We start from the raw sequence: 16,746 nt of genomic DNA, 5'->3' as shown, positions 1-16,746 counted from the left end.
TCGCGTACTCTCCCCATCACTAAAAAACAACAACAGAATTTGACCTTGAGTAATTTAGATTAGTGCTTTGTGCCGAGTTTGCGCTATATAAATCTGCAAAAATAAACAAAAATGTAAGCAACAGAACCCAGCACAATCATATAATGTAAAGCCAAATACCAACAATACAGGACACAACACAATGAAAGAGCCCAAAGGGAATGCAACGCTACAACTATAGCACAAAATATAACATAAACCTTTAGAACACAACCAATACGCCCAAATGTTCTGGCCACACACCAGTCCACACCACAAGTCTGCTTTCATTGTAAGGTGTTTACACCAAAGAGTACCTTACCATACCACCAAAAACGTGTGTTAGAGGTAAACAAGTATATTGCGTGTATGGGCCTCATAAGTTTAATCAGTTTGTTAACATAACAGAATGAGCACTGCTGGAAGTTGCTTGTAAAAAGAATAATCAGCCGACTGGTGTCCTACAAGAGGTGCAGGCTACCACCTACTCCAAATACAGCCCGTAAAACCCTCTTCTGCAGGGCCATATATTGTTTATTGGAATGTGCTCTAGTGCTGCCTGATGGCAATGCAAATCACATCTAGACAGTAAAATGGAGACAGATCAACAAATCCTGCCTCAGAAATTGCTGGGAGACACATTTTCAAAACTGATATTGCAAAGTGAAAAATTAAATTTAACAGGCCGTTTCTGGTCGAAGGGTAGGTAATTTATTGACTGTACGATGAAAAGCGGCGCAAGTAAACATTAATCTCGTCGCAGAAGACTGTCATTGATTGATATCTGTACTGTGCTACTGCCTGCAGGTAAAACTCTGGGAAATGGCAGTGGTAAGGGTTTTATCTCTCCGCTGGTACAAATGGAGGTTGTTACCTTGCCACTTCTCTTCTCAGAGACATGGCCGCATCTTTATATTCAATCAAAAAGGCAGTCATATATCAGGGTAATTGCTTCACCCTAAGCATTCCTGTTTGGAAAATGAAAAACAAAATACTGTAAAATATCTCCAAATTACCTGAGAGGTTTGCGGATGCCGCGAGACGGCCCTCCCTAGCGCGCGGCACATGGCCAAGTCTGGCGCGTTATTGATCGCGTCACTAGTTCATTAAAAGCCGCCAGTGTGTTCTGAGTGCAGCTGGAGTTCGAATTTCAGGAGAAGCGTTTAACCCGCGGAAATGTTAGGCTGTCGCCTCCGAGAGCTCGCTGTAATCCATTAGTGACGAGGCTCTGAAATAGTCATCTTTTTTTATTGTTTCGAAAATGGAATTGGCTCCGAAAAATTGGCCTGCAAAGAATACGGATTTTGCCAACGGAATGGAAAACAAAAACATAAAAAATAGATACAATGGTAGTAAATGTATATTTCCGTTCACCAATTAGCAAGTGCACTGTTTATAGCTACTGTATTTAAATGCAATCGTTAAAAGTAACACGCCTGGGGGTGTGTGGGATATATATATATATAGATATAAATATATATATATATATAGATATAAATATATATATATATATATATATATATATATATATATATATATTTTTTTTTTCAGAAGTGGGTGTCTCTTATCTTCAACAAACGTTTGTACCATGGGTGGCCTCTCCTTGGCACCAGAAGTTTTCTTTTCCAATTACGTATTAATGTGACAAAAATAATTAAGCCACTTGTGTTATCCAGCAGCTGGGGAGAGTTAAAAGCTCAGCGAAAGCAGCTTGTGTGTATAGAAGTTATTCCCCCAGGATGCAGACGCCGTAATTATACCCGCGCTGTGTCCTCTCGGTGCCGTGCTGCGCGGAAGTCGCATTCCCTTGAAAGAGAGGATGCTTGCAGGCACTTGTCCTCTCACCTTCTGCATCATTCCTATGTTCCACCAGTGACAAGAACAGTCATCTTTTAGCCAGAAATGCTTATTACAGAATATTCTGAGGATTCTCGGAAAGCTTTCAGAGGACTGGTAGAGCAGCATTTACAAATGATTCTGAGAAAACTCAGATTGCGCTTTATACTATCCAACCTAGTTGGGAACAATTGGACTGACACGGCTACCCCCATAAAGCCTAATCAACATATTCCAAAAATCTGGAGGGATCTATACATGCGCTATCACCCTTTAAATACTTCCTAAGAAGTGTTTTTTATGCCACAAGTCATCCAACTTTTACACTTCTCTCAGAAACACAAGCACTTATGTTCATATTAAGCAGACCATTTCCTGCTCTGGTGCCTTTGATCTAACAGTACAGAGGATCATATGTGCAATCAGTGGCACACTGATGGCTATCCCTTATGCTAACTCCTAACCCCTAATGTGGGGGTCATAGTCAGTATGACGGGGACTGAGAAGGAGATGATCAGCATTATCATCTGTATTTCCTTAAAGAGCCCTTGAGCGATCGTGTCCACCACTGGGTGAAATTTAAATAATGCCGGCGAAACTTGTGAAATTCCCAAATTTGGCATTTTATGAAATTTTCAGAATTTTTCGAATGTTCACAATCCACAAGTGCGGAGAACCTCACATAGAAATGTATCACAAAATATGAGAAAGGAGACTGGTTTGCACAGAAAATGTCTTATCGAGAGAAATCTGCTCGAACCAGTCTCCTACCTCTGTTTTGCAAGACTTTTTTTTACCTAATATAAGTATTTGGGTAAAAAGTGACCTTATTTCATTATAAAAAACCATAATTTGGTAAAACTCTCATGGAATTTCACAAGAAGCATATATTTTCGATAATTTATCTAGATACCAGTCGCAATTAGTGAAAAAATACACCTTGCAGGAAATATAAAAAATCTGATATTCACAAGCACTGTGATATTTGCAGAGTAAGTATTTTTTTATATGCATGAACAAATTTAGGCCAAACACAGTTAGTAGTAATCAGGACATTGGCATCTAGATGGCCACAGACGTAACAGAAGACTGCCCATGCCATGATGTGTTAAAGCCATTTAGAAGATTCTGAAAGCAGCCCATGGCAGAGGGGACATGAGAGTGTTTAGGGTAGTGAGCCACTGTGCGTCAACTGGGGGGGGATGCTAAGGAGCCAGTGTGATATGGAGCAGAGTAAAGAGGTTGTACAGATAAGTCAAAGATGAGCGAGATAAGGGGTGAAGCATGAAGATGTACTTTTTTTGGGATGAGGATGACTCAATAAAGGAGAGTTGATAAGTATTGAAAGGCGAGGGAGGCATGGCAGCCAAAAAGGTCAGGACTGGGGAGAAGTGAGCTGAAAGGACCCAGAAACGGGGATCACACAGGTCAATCAATCAATCAGTTTTTGTAAAGCTCGGCTACTCACCCGTGAGGGTCTCAAGGCACTGGGTGAATGGGGGGCGGGGAGGGTAGAGCCTCATCTGAAGAGCTATGCCTTGAGGTTCTTACTGAAGATAGCGAGCGATGGGTTTTGTCTGAGCTATAGGGGCAGGTTGTTCCAGCTCTTTGATGCGATGTAGGTGAAGGATCGTCCTCCGGCGGTGGTTTTTCAAATGCAAGGGATAGTGGCCAGAGCCAGTTGAGTGGAGCTGAGGGATCTGGAAGGGGTGTGGAAGGAGACGCGGTGGTTCAGGTAGGCCGGTTTGACGTTGTGTATGGCTTTGTACATTTGGGTGAGTAGCTTGAAGGGGATTCGTTTTTCTATCAGGAGCTAGTGGAGGGTCCTTAGGTGCTGGAAGATATGTTCTTGGCTTGGGAGGTTAAGGACAAATCTGACACGATGTTCATTCCGTGGCTTCTGACGATGGCTGCGTATGGAGTATTGTATTTGTTGAAAAGAATTGGACTCGGTGAACTCCGCAACTGACTCCTGTGGGTTTAGATGTGTAGGGAGGTAGCCTGACCCTCTGAGTCCTTCCGGAGAGGAAGGAGTGGATCCACTTCAGGGCTGTTCTGTAGATTTCTACGTCGTGGAGGCTGGTGCATAGTGTGCTGTGGGAGACCATGTCGAAGGCTGCTGAGAGGTCGAGGAGTATGAGTGCTGCTGTGTGGCTGTGGTCTAGAAGTGATTAGATGTCATTGGTGGCTGCAGGAAGAGATGTCTCCATGCTATTGTTGCTGCGGAACCCGGACTGCGAGCTGTCCAGAGAGTTGTTGACCTCAATGAAATTTCGTAGTTGTGTGTTGATGGCTTTCTCCAGTACTTTGGCCACGTAGGGTAGCAGTGAGATGGGCGGGAAGTTCTTTGCTTCTGATGGGTCAGCCGAGGGTTTCTTCAGGATGGAGGGTACTTTGGCGTGTTTCCAATCCTTGGGGAAGGTGCCAGTGTTGATGGAGTGGTTTATCGTGTTCCGGAGCTCAGGGCGATGGATGTGCTGGCACTGATGTAGATGTTGTGCGGGAAAAGGTCCGGGCTCCGGAGTGGGTGCTGTTCATGATGCTTTCTGTTTCTTCTGTGGTGAGAGTGGACCAGCTATGGATGGTCTGGGTGGGTTCTGCGGGGGTGGGTCGGTCGTAAGTTCTGGTGCTGGGTTGGTTTCTGGGAGAACATTTTCGTAAATGTCTTGGATCTTGCGGTGGAAGAAGGTGGGGAGTTTGTCACAGAGGTCTTACGACGGGGGATGCTGGTGGCTTCGGAGGGGAGATTTGTGAACTTGTTGATGACTGAGTAAAGTTCCTTTGTGTTGTGTGTGGAGGAGTTGATGCGTTCAAAGAGTGCGTTCTTTCTTGCATTCTTGATGTGTCAGCAGTGGATGGCGGTTGCAGCTCTGAAGGAGGTGAGGTGTTCGCTGGTTTGGCTATTGCTCTATTTTTTCTCTAGGGGCCTGTAGGGGATTTAGATTCTTGGAGTTCTGTGGTGAACCAGCTGGCTTTCTTTGGTATGCACTTGGCCGATGTCAGATGAAGGGGGGCTAGAGTGTTGGCACATTCGTGATCCATGCTTTGAGATTATGCTCTCCGGTGTTGGCGTCATTGGAGGGAGGCGGGAGGGATCTGGCGAGAGTTGTGATGAGTTGCTCGTTGGTTATTTCGTTCTATTTCCTGTAGGGGCTGCTGGGGGCCCAGATGCGGCTACTGGGTGCAGTGATGGTGAAGTGTAGGCAGTGGTGGTCGGTCCAGTCTGGGGTGGAGATGGGCTCGATGGTAATCCAGTTGCTTGAGGTGAAGATGGGATCCAGTGTGTGTCCTGTGATGTGCGTGGGCGTGGTGATCAGCTGTCTGGGGCCGAGGGTGGCGAGGCTGTGGAGTAGAGCGGTGGTGTTTTGATCGTTGCAGTCCTTGAGGTGAAAATTCAGGTCACCGAAAAGGAGGTAGTCGTCGGATGCCAGTGCCTGGGGGGTGGCAATGTCTACAATGTCATTCATGAATGCTGAGAGGGGCTGGGTGGTCTGTAGACCAGGGTGCAGCAGATGGAGGAGTTGTGATTGGTGTGGACCAGGAAGTGAAGGTGTTCCATGGTGGTAAAACTGTTCTTCTGAGTTGGCCTTGCTACGTAGTGAGGACTTGTGTACGATGGCGAGTCCTCCGCCCAGGCGGGAGGGCTGGTTCCTCCTTAGAATGCTGTATCCGTCCAGGATAGCAATGGCAATGTCCGGTCCCGAGGTGGGGTAGAATGCTGTATCCGTCCAGGATAGCGATGGCAATGTCCGGTCCCGAGGTGGGGTTGTCCAGGTCCGGTAAGGAAGGCGATGTCCGGTCGGGCGGTGTCGATCAAATCCCAGAGTTCGGTGTTGTGCTTGTGGAGCGAGCAGATGTTCAGGTGGAGGCAGTTGATGGGGTTGTAGTGGGTGCTGGTGTTTCCGGGTGTGGGGAGTGCCTTTTGCTCATTGTGGCCGGCACTGAAGTTGCCGTTCCTGCACAAAAAAGGTGCGTGGGTGTTCTTGTGGGATGTGGTGCAGCAGTCGCTTAGACATCCGGTGTTAAGGCATGGAGGGTCACGGCATCATAATGGATGCTGGCCAGGGGTTGGCTTGATGGAGATTAGGGTTCCTGGCACTCAGCGCGGTCCTGGTGCAGACGGGTGCAGACAAGCTTGTGTTTGGCGCGCTTTCAGCATGTAAGCGGTGCGCCCCCTGTGCCCAGTCGCGCTGCAGCCAACATTAAGAAGGGAGGGGGGTCTGGTCAGCTGGGAGGCGGTAGGGCGGGAAAGGCACTTCGCGGAGGGAGGGGAGTGGGGCCACAGGGGCAGGAGCGGCACGGGAGGGAGAGGGTCAAGGAAAGGACAGAAAAGAGATGGAAGAAGCCCAAAGTAAAAACAAGTGAAAGAAATGGCAGAAGTAAAGAAGCAGGAATAAAGGAGAGCTAGAAAGAGATACTTACTTGTGATGGCCAGCAGACTCTGAGTTCGTTACCAGGCAAGGCAGAGGCAGCAGCAGCCAGAGGAGCTGGGGAGGGCAGCAGATGTCCATGTGTAGATGTTCCATGTTAGTAGCATCAGGCATGGCGTGTTCAAGGTGCTGCATGTACATGTAAATGACCCTGTATGAGCCAGAGTGTGAGTGAACAAAATGCACACTTCTCTTTCAAAGAGAATTAATCAAATAAATTCCTCTTCAGGAAATTCTTCACAAAAATGTTACTTGTTGTGTATTAAGTGTTTTGCAAAAAAGGAGGTTATGTGTATAGTTGGTGGACCTGATCCTCTTTGTAGGGTTACCCCCAAACGTTTTGCCTATATCTTATTTTTCGGACCTTCTTTTTGTTGGCTTTAGGACTCTGAACACTTTACCACTGCTACCCAGTGCTAAAGTGCATGTGTTTTCTTCTCTAAATATGGTATAGTTTGTTTACACATGTTTGGCATATTTGATTTACTTGTAAGTCCCTTGCAAAGTGCTATACCATATACCCAGGGCCTGTGAATTAAAATGCTACTAGTGGGTCCGCAGCACTGATTGTGCCAACCACAGAAGAAACCTTTCAAACCTGTCTCAGGCCTTCCTCTGCAGTGCCTGTGTATGCAGTTTACTTCCACTTCAACTTTGCAATAGAAGCTACTTGCCAAGCCTCAAACTCCCCTTCAGTTACACATCGTTCACCCCTAAGTTAGATCCTAGTTAGCCCTAAGGGCAGGGTGCTGTGTAATTAAAAGGTAGGACATGTACTTTTATATTTGCATGTCCTGGTAGTGACAAACAGCCTATTTTGTTTTTCACTAGTGTGAGGCCTGCTCCTCTAGTAGGTTTGCATTGGAGAATTCACCTATACCCTTTTAAGTGGTAATTTCTGATCAGAAAGGAGTAGCTTTGTCATGCTTGGTATGTTTAGCATGTTAGTGATAAATCCTTCTTACTGGAGAAATTGGATTTCACATTACTATGTTAGAAATGCAACCTTTAGAATTGGGCATTTCTCTGTGCTTATAACTCGGTGTTCTTTGCGACCTGTCTCCAATACAAATATGGGCTTGGGTGACACCTACACTTTGTGCATTCTCTCTAGACATCCACAACATAGGAAGGGCTGGGTGTGACAGGAGATATATCTGCATTCATCTGCATACTGATAGTCTTCCCGGGCAGGGTGAGGGAGAGGTGGTTACCCTTACATTTGAATAGGTTGTGTCCTACCCTCATACAAAGGGCTGATTTACCCCTTACTGATCATCTAGAGTCAGGGCTGGGCTGAAAGTATCTTTGTGCACTTCAGAGGGCTCCTTTGAAGTTACCCCTTACATCAAAGGCACTTTTGGGTATAAGTGCTGGAGCTCTGACCCCATCTAATCAGACACTGTGTGGGACTTGTAACCACACGCTGCTGTCTCTACATGTGCACTTTGCCAGAGTACCGTTGTGCTGCCAGAAGGCACTGCCAATTTACTGACTTATTTGCTGTGTTGACCTGCTGCCTGCTGATTGTTGCGCCGCAGAAGGGACTGCTACTTTGCAACCTGACCTAAATGTGCTGGCCCGCCACTTGCTACTTCCTTTGTGCCCCTAAATGTTCTCCAATGCCTTGTTGACTTGCACCCCATTTTGGAAAACTCAGGACCACCAAAAATTGCACTTATACATCATTGCCATGGGACTCTGTCCGTCGTGAGCACAGCAGCAGTTGTTCTGAGCAGGAGCTGTGATTGATTGCTCCTTGCTTTGCCTTTTTTCAAAACCAGCATATGTGAGGCATCTCGTCCTTCATTAGCGTGTGTTGAACACTTCATCTTTCTCTCAAAAGCAGCGTGGACCTCCAGTTCTCTGTGTTACCCCCAGTGCCACCCTCTTTGACAGGAGAGAAGTGCTGCTGCGACAAGGGAAACCCCAGCTTTGGTGGACTTGGTAGTTGCCTAATAATGCAGAGAAACTCTGCAGCATCACACTGTTGCCAGGGCTGGGCCCCTAGAAGAAAATTGTCGAAGCCGACGCACAAGCCAGTCACATGATGGGCCTCCGTGTTACCCGCTGCCTGTGTCTGAGAGGAGATCGCAGTACCGGTTGCCATTCAGCTGCGCACTGCTTTCACCACTCAAGGTACAAAGACCCCCCGGACCTTTGTGGTCTCCACAGCTGCACTGTACGACCGCAGGTGGCTGAACGCGTCAGTGTGTAATCACTGAGGTCCAGAGGAGGACGCTCGCATCGGCAACTCTGGTACCCTGAGCTTGGCCCCCCTTTTTCTTCCCAGTGACCTTACCCCCGTGACTGGTGGAGCACTGCGCTCCACCCCTAATCCAGTTCAGCCAGGAGACCAGTCTTCACGGGGGTCGTTGTCCATGTAGGAGATTACAGTAAAGTCCCAAGTAGCCACGCAGGTATTTTTGGCGTGCAGCTGCTCAAGGCTGGTTAAGCAGTATGTTTATTTGTAAGCTTCACAACTGTATGTCTTGAAAAGTACTTAACTGATTTTTATCATTTTAACTGTGGTTACTTTCATGCATTTGGTGTGATACTTTGAACCAGCATAACCAAACCAGTACTGATGTGATGTTCATAGTTTTCATCTTGATTTGATCAGCATAATGAGTACTATATGAAAAGATGCATTTTTTGAAATGCATATAATGTATTTATGTCATTTATGTCATTTTGGCCATGATATGGTTATAATAAACTATTCTTATATACCCCTGTGTGGAGTCTCTTTTGTGGTGTATTCATTGTGTTACTGTGTGAGTGTGCTGCATAAATCCTTTACACGTTGCCTCTCTAGATAAACCTATTTGCTCTGCGCTGAGCTACCTGAGGGTGAGCACAGGTTATCTTGGTGTGTATCTGACTTACACTGACTACAGTGGTGGGTTCTGCCTGGCGGGGGTGCATACCTTTGTCAACCAGAAACCCCATTACTAACATTAGTTAAATTACTTTAACCAATAATTTACTATTTAAACAAGCAACAGAAAATAAAGTACTGTTTTAGGATAAACATAATTGTTTTTATTGGAAATGGCATGGTCTGTTGACATACATCTGCATTCCAACTGCAAACATACAAAACCGAGAACAAAGTAAACCAGAGTGAAGACTTGTTTCTCACATACAACCAACACAAATCTCAGCAAAGTATAGTGCAGTTTATTTATATGTTACAAGGTTAGTAAAACTAAAAGGACACTGATGTTTGCGAGACTTAGGCTTTCAAGGGCTATATTACATAAATGACACCGTCTAATTGTGTGAGGCTTATTTTTCTTACTACTAACAGTGCATTAGACATGTTTTGCCCTTTGCTTGTCCTGTATAATGAAAGGTGCATAATTTGTCTTAACTGAATAACACCACAATTTTTTGCACAACTAAACCTTTACAACCTCGCTATGATTTCTTTATTATGCAATTCATTAAAATTCACCATTCAATTATTTATCTGTAGGCCGATGTTTGCTTTGTGAAATTTGGGTTTTAGTATGTTAGTGTAATATATTCAGAAAACTGCTCTTTCCAAACCCCTATTTAATATCACTAGTAGATTCCCTCAACGTAGTTTAAAATCACAAACAAGGCGGGAGTCCTGCAGTGCACTATTTTGTGGCGATATCATACTGCAATAGCTTCAACTGGACTTTTAGACAGAACAGTGCACCAGTCATGCTTTGCCTAAGTGTATATGTACAAACTTTTCATGATTAGGCTCCTTTTTTGTGTTGTAATTGTTTATTGAAGAGACAAGAAGTACATATGTATACCATGCATAGAATACTTCCTTATAAAACCATTATCAATAACTAGAACAAGGCACAAACAGGATCCATCAACAATTGGATAACCTGGAAGGGGGAGAGGGAGGAGAAGGCGGGAGAGGAGGGAGAAAGAGAGAGGCGGGGAGGTTAAAGGGTCGACAGAGGGACAGCATCGGGGTAGGGGGAGTGAGAAGGTGTCGAGCTAGGAATAGAACCACCTCGAGAGGGGGGGAGGGTATGTAGATGCCAGAGTGATGTGCAGATTCATGAGAGTGTAGGGGTAAAATGATTGGTGGTAGTGATTGCAACCTATTTAGCTTGGACTTGTGCCTTCCCCGAGCAGCTCAGGGACGATAGCACTAGTAGCCAGTGGGGGGGGGGAGGAGGGAAGTGCGGCTCTCTGAATAGTACTTGGAAACCTTTATGCCAGTGGCCCGCCAAGATATCACAGTGCTTCTCCAGGCTGTCTAGAGTTTGAAAAAATATATAGGAAAAATGACGAGCAGAGAAGGTCGGGGTGGCAGGAGAGATCAGTCGGGAGTATAGTAGATGAGTAGAAGTGCAAGATCTAGAGGAGCAGTGAATGGTGTGAGATGCAAGGGGAGGGAAGGGAAAGGTAGTGAGTGACTGGAAAAGAGAGTCAGAAATAAGGGCATAAGGGCCTAAGGGCACCCAGCACCGCAGTCCCTGATTGGAAAGGCTGGGGGGAGGGATCATCAGAAGGACTAGCTGAGAGATGAGGGAATATATAGCAAGAGAAATGGAGATGAAGGGGGGCGGTAAGGTTTGGCCCAGTGTGGTGGGCAGCGGTCTAAAATAGAGGGACATAGGTGTGGATGTGCAGATTTGTTCCTCAAGTTTGCCAGTGCAGTGTCTTTAGTTTTGCCAAGGACAGGTCGTACTGTTTTCATGAGTGTTCTGCAAATAAGGGGATCAATCTGAATTACGATGCTTCAGAGAGGAAGGGTGCCCATGTCTAGGCGAATAAGGCTGCTTGGTCCTGTAGATTATAAATGACTTGTTCATGCGTTGCAGTTTGTATCATTGCCACCAGCAACTCTTCCAATGTGGGCGGGTTAGGTGACCTCCAATGGCGGAGAATACATAGCTTGGCTAGTGCAAGAGCAATATGTAAAATGCGACGTTGCAGTCTGGACAGATCAGGGAGGTCCCCCATGTCATGTAGAAGGATAAGGGAAGTAGGAAGTGGCTGACGGAGAGGGATGGAGCCTTCAAGAATGGTTCTCACGGACTCCCAGACGAGGCATATCAAGGGGCAGTCACAGAGAATATGGATTATATCACAGTATGTCTCAGTACGCCGCCAGCAAGGGCATGTGGCAGCAGGCCCATTTTGCACAGTTGAGCTGGGGTCCTGTACCAGTCATGAAGTATTTTAAAGAGACAAAATTTCATTCAGGCCTCTTGTGTGCCCATGTCCAGGGCATTCAGGATGTCTGCCCAGTCTTTGACCTCAAAGATGGTATGAAGGTGGTGCTGCGATCTAGTTCATAAATTTGTGAGAAGGGGCTGCAAATAGAGATGTTGGGTGAGCACTCCATAGAGACCTGACATCACTCCCCATGTTTTTAGGCAAGATAAAACAGGAGAGGATTGGAGGGACTGGGGTGGGGGGCCCAAAGCACTGCAGAGGCAGTGTCAAAGTTGTAGATATCGGCATACTTGATCGGGGTGAAGGCTGAATTCCTCCTGTAATTTCACAAGGGTTTAAGTTCTCCATTCGCTATGAGTTGATCCAAAGAGGTAATCCCCGCCATGCTCCATTAGGGCCAGGAAATACAGGTCCCTCCTATACTTAACCGGTCATTACCCCATAGAGGGGCTCCCATATGAAGATGGGGGTGCACGCCAAGAAGGCGGTGTATCCATTGCCGTGCTATGAGGGTTGCCTCCAGCATCGGATTTTTGGGAGGAGTCTGGGGTTTGTAGTCTCTGTATAGGATGCTGAGGCCACCGGTATTTGAGAGTAATTGGCACTCAATCTGATACCATGGCGGGGGCTCCGAAGCACCCGGTAACATGTAGGCCAGCTGAGAAAGGTGGATGACCAAAACATATTGTTCTGTTGACGGAAGCCCTATACCGCCACTAGAACATTGAACCATGAGTTTGGCAGATGATAAACGGGGGCTGGCCGAGGCACACACGAAAGCTCTGATTAATGCATCAATTCTCCTGAGGGTCGTGAGGGGAATTTGCATGGACAACATACCACGGACATAGGTGAAACGGGGCAAGGGTGACCATCCTCACTGCCTGTACCCTTCCCCACATGGTGAGCTCCAGGTGGGTCCATTTGTCAAAATTCTGAGACATGCAAGACATAAGGGGAGCCATGTTATTCGCCACCATATGGTCCAGGCCTCTTTTTAGTCACAAAAACCATAGAGTACACTGTTGCAAAATGGAGAAGCAGGGAGACCTAACTCTTTAGGAGTAAGAGCCCTCACACATCCCAGTGGATGTCATATTTCATCATCGGGAATGCTCCTCGTCAGACTGGCACTGCAATGTCTGACGGGCTCCCCAGAAGGGGGCTCTTTGCCAGAGTTCTTTTATAATGACTGCCATAATTTGTAACTTGTTTTTAACCTTGGCCTACACCTAATACTAGCTGAATAAATTGGTGATGTGAGTTGAGGTTTAGAGCCAATTTTAGTTTTTCCTCTCCTGATTGCTTAGTGTCTGCAGATAGGCATTTTCCACAAATTACGTCAGTAAATGATGAAGCATGACATCCATTGGGATGTGTGAGGGCTCTTCCATCTGAAGAGTTAGGTCTCCCTGCTTCTGTATTTTGGAACAGTGTACTCTATGGTTTTTGTGACTAACTACATTGGGAGACTGTACACTGGACCACTAATCTCCCTTTCCCTTCCTCGTTGTTTAGCCAGGCCTCTCTTTACCAGGATTTCTAAATATTTAAGGTGAGATGGTGTTCATCGGAAAGGAAAACTATGAATAGGCGCTCGGGTAGTAATGATGGATAGGGGAAGGGCTTCCCTCTTATACCAATTCACCCGATAACCGGATAGGAGGGCAAATCCATCTATGATCTCTAACAAGGCCGGGATGGAGCGATCTAGATTCGTTAAGGATGTAATCCGCGTATAGGTAGAGCTTAGAGACTTCCCCCTGTATCGATAGTCCAGTGTGGAGAGGAGATTGGCGGGTAGTGGCCTCTAAGGGTTCCATTGCTAGGAGGGATAAGAGGGGTGATAGCGGACACCCCTGTCTCGTCCCTTTGCGAACCGGAAAGGGGTTCGAGATGAACCCACTGCAATTGACCTGTGCTGTAGGGCTATCATAAAGCAGGTGCACTTGGGAGAAGAAGTGATCTTCGAGGCCAGATTTCTTAAGGGTGGCAAATAGGTAGGTCCATTCGATACAATCGAATGCCTTTTTGGCGTTCAGGGAGAGGGCGAGGGCCTCCATAGGTTGGTCTTTAGCAAACCATAGAGTGTGGGAGAGAGAACGAAGATGGTTCCTAGAAGTGCACCCTGGGACAAATCCCACCTGTGTGGGGTGGATTAGGGCCGGGAGTACTTTACATAGGCGGGATGAGAGGACACTGGCTAGTATTTTAATATCTCCATTCAGGAGAGATATGGGACTATAGCTGCCACATAAGAGAGGGTCCAGTCCAGTCTTGGGGAGGACTGCTATCACTGTTCTATTAGAGATAAAGGCTAAAGATCCCTCATGACTGGCTTCACGGAAGGCTTCGTACAGCAAGTAGAATTTGTAGAATTCTGCTGGGAAACCATCCTCACCCGTCGATTTATGATATGGGAGGTTGGCTATAGCCTGTGCTATTTCGATCTTACTAATGTCCCCGTCCACCAGGACGCATCCCTCGGAAGTCAATTGTGGAAGGTGGGCTTTATCTGAGAAGGAGTCCAACTGAGCAGGGCTAGCCGACATTTCAGGGGTATATAAGTCTTGATAGAACTTTGCAAACTCCTCAACTATGTCTTGATGTCGAGTAAGGAGTTTGCTGGTAGAGGAGGAGAGTGCAGGTACGGCTTGTGTCACCTCTCTTTGGTGAAGTTGGGTCGCCAAGAGCCTGCCCGCTTTCTTCATAGTACCGTCCTCGTAGGTGCTGTAAAGCATACTCAGCCTGGGAGGTGTATAATTCATTGAGGGCCATCCTAGCCTGTTCCAGACGTCGGTGAGTTGGTAGCGAGGGTCATTTGGTATATAGCTGGGTAAGAGTTGCAATATTACGTTCCAATTCAGTTTGCCAAGTCTTCTTCTGCCTGTTTGAGATCGCTGCGTCTCTCATCATTTGCACCCGTAAGGTAGCTTTCGCAGCTGACCACAGTACTCTCTGGGGGCGGACTGAGCACTGATTATCCTCAAAATAGGTGGAGATGTGCTACCGCAGTTGGGTTTTTCCCTGGGGCATTCTATAGCGGTATACTGGGAAGCGCCATGGTTTACGTTCCAGGGAGGGAAGATCAATGTCCACTGAGGTTAGGATCGGAGAGTGATCAGAGAGGGCTCATTCCAAAATCCGCATGTCGTGGGACAGGGGCACTATTGTTTGCGACACAAGGAAATAGTCCAGCCTTGATTGCGTACCATGTACTGGCGAGAGGAAGGTGTACTCCCTGTCTACCGGATGTGTGAGTCTCCAAAGATCCACAAGGCTGTGATCCGAGAGTATATCTCCCAGGAGGGCTCTGTCGGAGTTGTTACCAGTGTCTATGGGGCTGGTCCTGTCTAACACTGCGTCCCTGGCGAGATTCCAGTCTCCCCCAATGATATAGCGCAAAGCTACGATTTCTGTAAGTAGACGGTTTAGACGGGGGAAAAAAGATCACTTGGGGCCTGTGGGCGCATAAACAGATCCTATACATAGCGGTTGATTATCGATCTGTAGTTTAGTAAATACGTATCTCCCGTCGGGATCAGACCATGATTTAACCACCCGCGTAGGAAGGGTTTTTCGCACCAGGATCGCTACTCTGCACTTTCTAGGCGTCCCTCCCTCCAGTAGCAGCGGGGCAGGACAGCTATTAAATATTGCTCTCCCAACCCAGTCCCGGTGTAAATTACTGGTTTCTATAGCATTGAGATGTGTCTTCTGTAGGAGGGTTATGTCTGTTCGTTTAGAACTCAGGTAGTAGAGTACTTTTTGGCGTTTCACATATTGGGTCAAACCATGGACACAGAGCCAGGTGTGGCACTCACAAACCGGACTCTATGTGGCTCCCTCTGCTCGTCATCCTCAGAAGGCCACCAAAAGATCAAGAGTTCAAGTGTTCAAGTAGAGGCAGGACTGGGTTTCAATGGAGAGCGAGATTTGTCTCTGTCTGCCTGCTGGCTATGGTGCGCCACAGCCAAGAGTGCCTTGCCCCTGTCATCATAGGGTCTCGGGTGTTTCATCTGATCTCTGCCTCTTTGGTTGACCTCTCTGCCACCGGGAGATCGGCCGTCAGAGGAGATGAGTGGCAACATTGGATCCGAGGAATTCTGAGTCACGTCAGCGCGTAAAGTCTGAGGGGTCATGTCCATGGACGTGGGTGTCAGGTCGCCGAGGTAAAGCTGTAAGTCTCCTGGGTCACAGAAATCCTGAGATTGACTGTTTTTAGTAACCCACATCCAAGCTGGTTCAAAGAGACCATATTTCACCTCCAATTGACATAGGCCAGGATAGAATGATAAAAATGCCTTGTGGCGTTCATTTGTTTCTTTGGGGAAGTCAGCCACAACATGGATTTCATAGCCATTGGCTTGGAACAGTCCCTGGGAGCATGCAGTGAAAATGAGTTGCCGGGCTTGAGTGTGGCACAGGAGGCAAGCAATGACAGGATGTGGGCGGCGTGAATCCTCAGCCCTCTTTTGACCCAGACGATGCACCCTCTGGAACTCCAGGGGGGGGTCAAAGGATATGCCTGTTAGGGCTGGGAGAGTTTCTTTGAGAAATTCCTGAATATCCGCCCCCTCAACAAGTCCTGGAAAGCCAAAGAAACGTACGTTGTCCCTGCGGCTCCTGTCCTCCAAGTCCACAAGCTTACTGCAGATGAAGAGAAGTTCTCGGTCTCTGTCTGTTACGGTATTGAGATGGTCCTCGACCGCAACAACACACTGTTCCAAGTCAGACACTCTGGATTGGAAGCTTGCAATATCCAAGCATATGGATTTGGTCTCTGCCGCCAATATGTGGATACAGTAGAGTCCATCCCATCCAGCCGACGACCCACTGCTGTGATCTCCTGGAGGATGCGATCCATGGTAGTGCCATGCTCTGGGGTGTCAGTTGCAGTGAGCAAGTTTATCAGCTGGGAGTTGCGGGGCAGGGCCGGTGGGCGGGAGTGATGAAGGGCTTCAGAGAAGAGAAGCTCTCTTGCTGGTTTGTCAGAGGGTTTATCACCAGATTTTCCGGTGGCCATCAAAGGATTTTTTTTTTGTGCTGTTGGGCCGCAGTGTTGTAACAGTGGGTAGTGTTAGGTTTAGCCCCGTGCTTAGACCTTCTGATGTTCAGAAAACAAGGGTCTCCTGATGTACAGAGGGCACTCCCCAGCAGGTAGGAGGGGGAGGAGGGAGGACGACCTCTCCCCTCCCATTCCTCACTCAGGTGGGCTACCAGTGCCCGCTGGCTAACAGGCGCTGTCTTTGAATAGGGATGGGGAGGGAGGATGCGGGCC

At 47.2% G+C, this 16,746-nt stretch overlaps 1 protein-coding gene across 1 annotated transcript in view; it reads left to right on the top strand.

Annotated features, from left to right (window-relative positions):
• AFF3 (ALF transcription elongation factor 3) overlaps positions 1–16,746 on the top strand; it is a 2,012,018-nt gene that overhangs the window by 357,620 nt on the left and 1,637,652 nt on the right. The window lies entirely within an intron of this gene.

This window comes from Pleurodeles waltl, chromosome 8 (assembly GCF_031143425.1).
Source record: "Pleurodeles waltl isolate 20211129_DDA chromosome 8, aPleWal1.hap1.20221129, whole genome shotgun sequence".
In the NCBI taxonomy this organism is placed as follows: domain Eukaryota; kingdom Metazoa; phylum Chordata; class Amphibia; order Caudata; family Salamandridae; genus Pleurodeles; species Pleurodeles waltl.
This window is presented reverse-complemented; position numbering and strand designations above follow the sequence as displayed.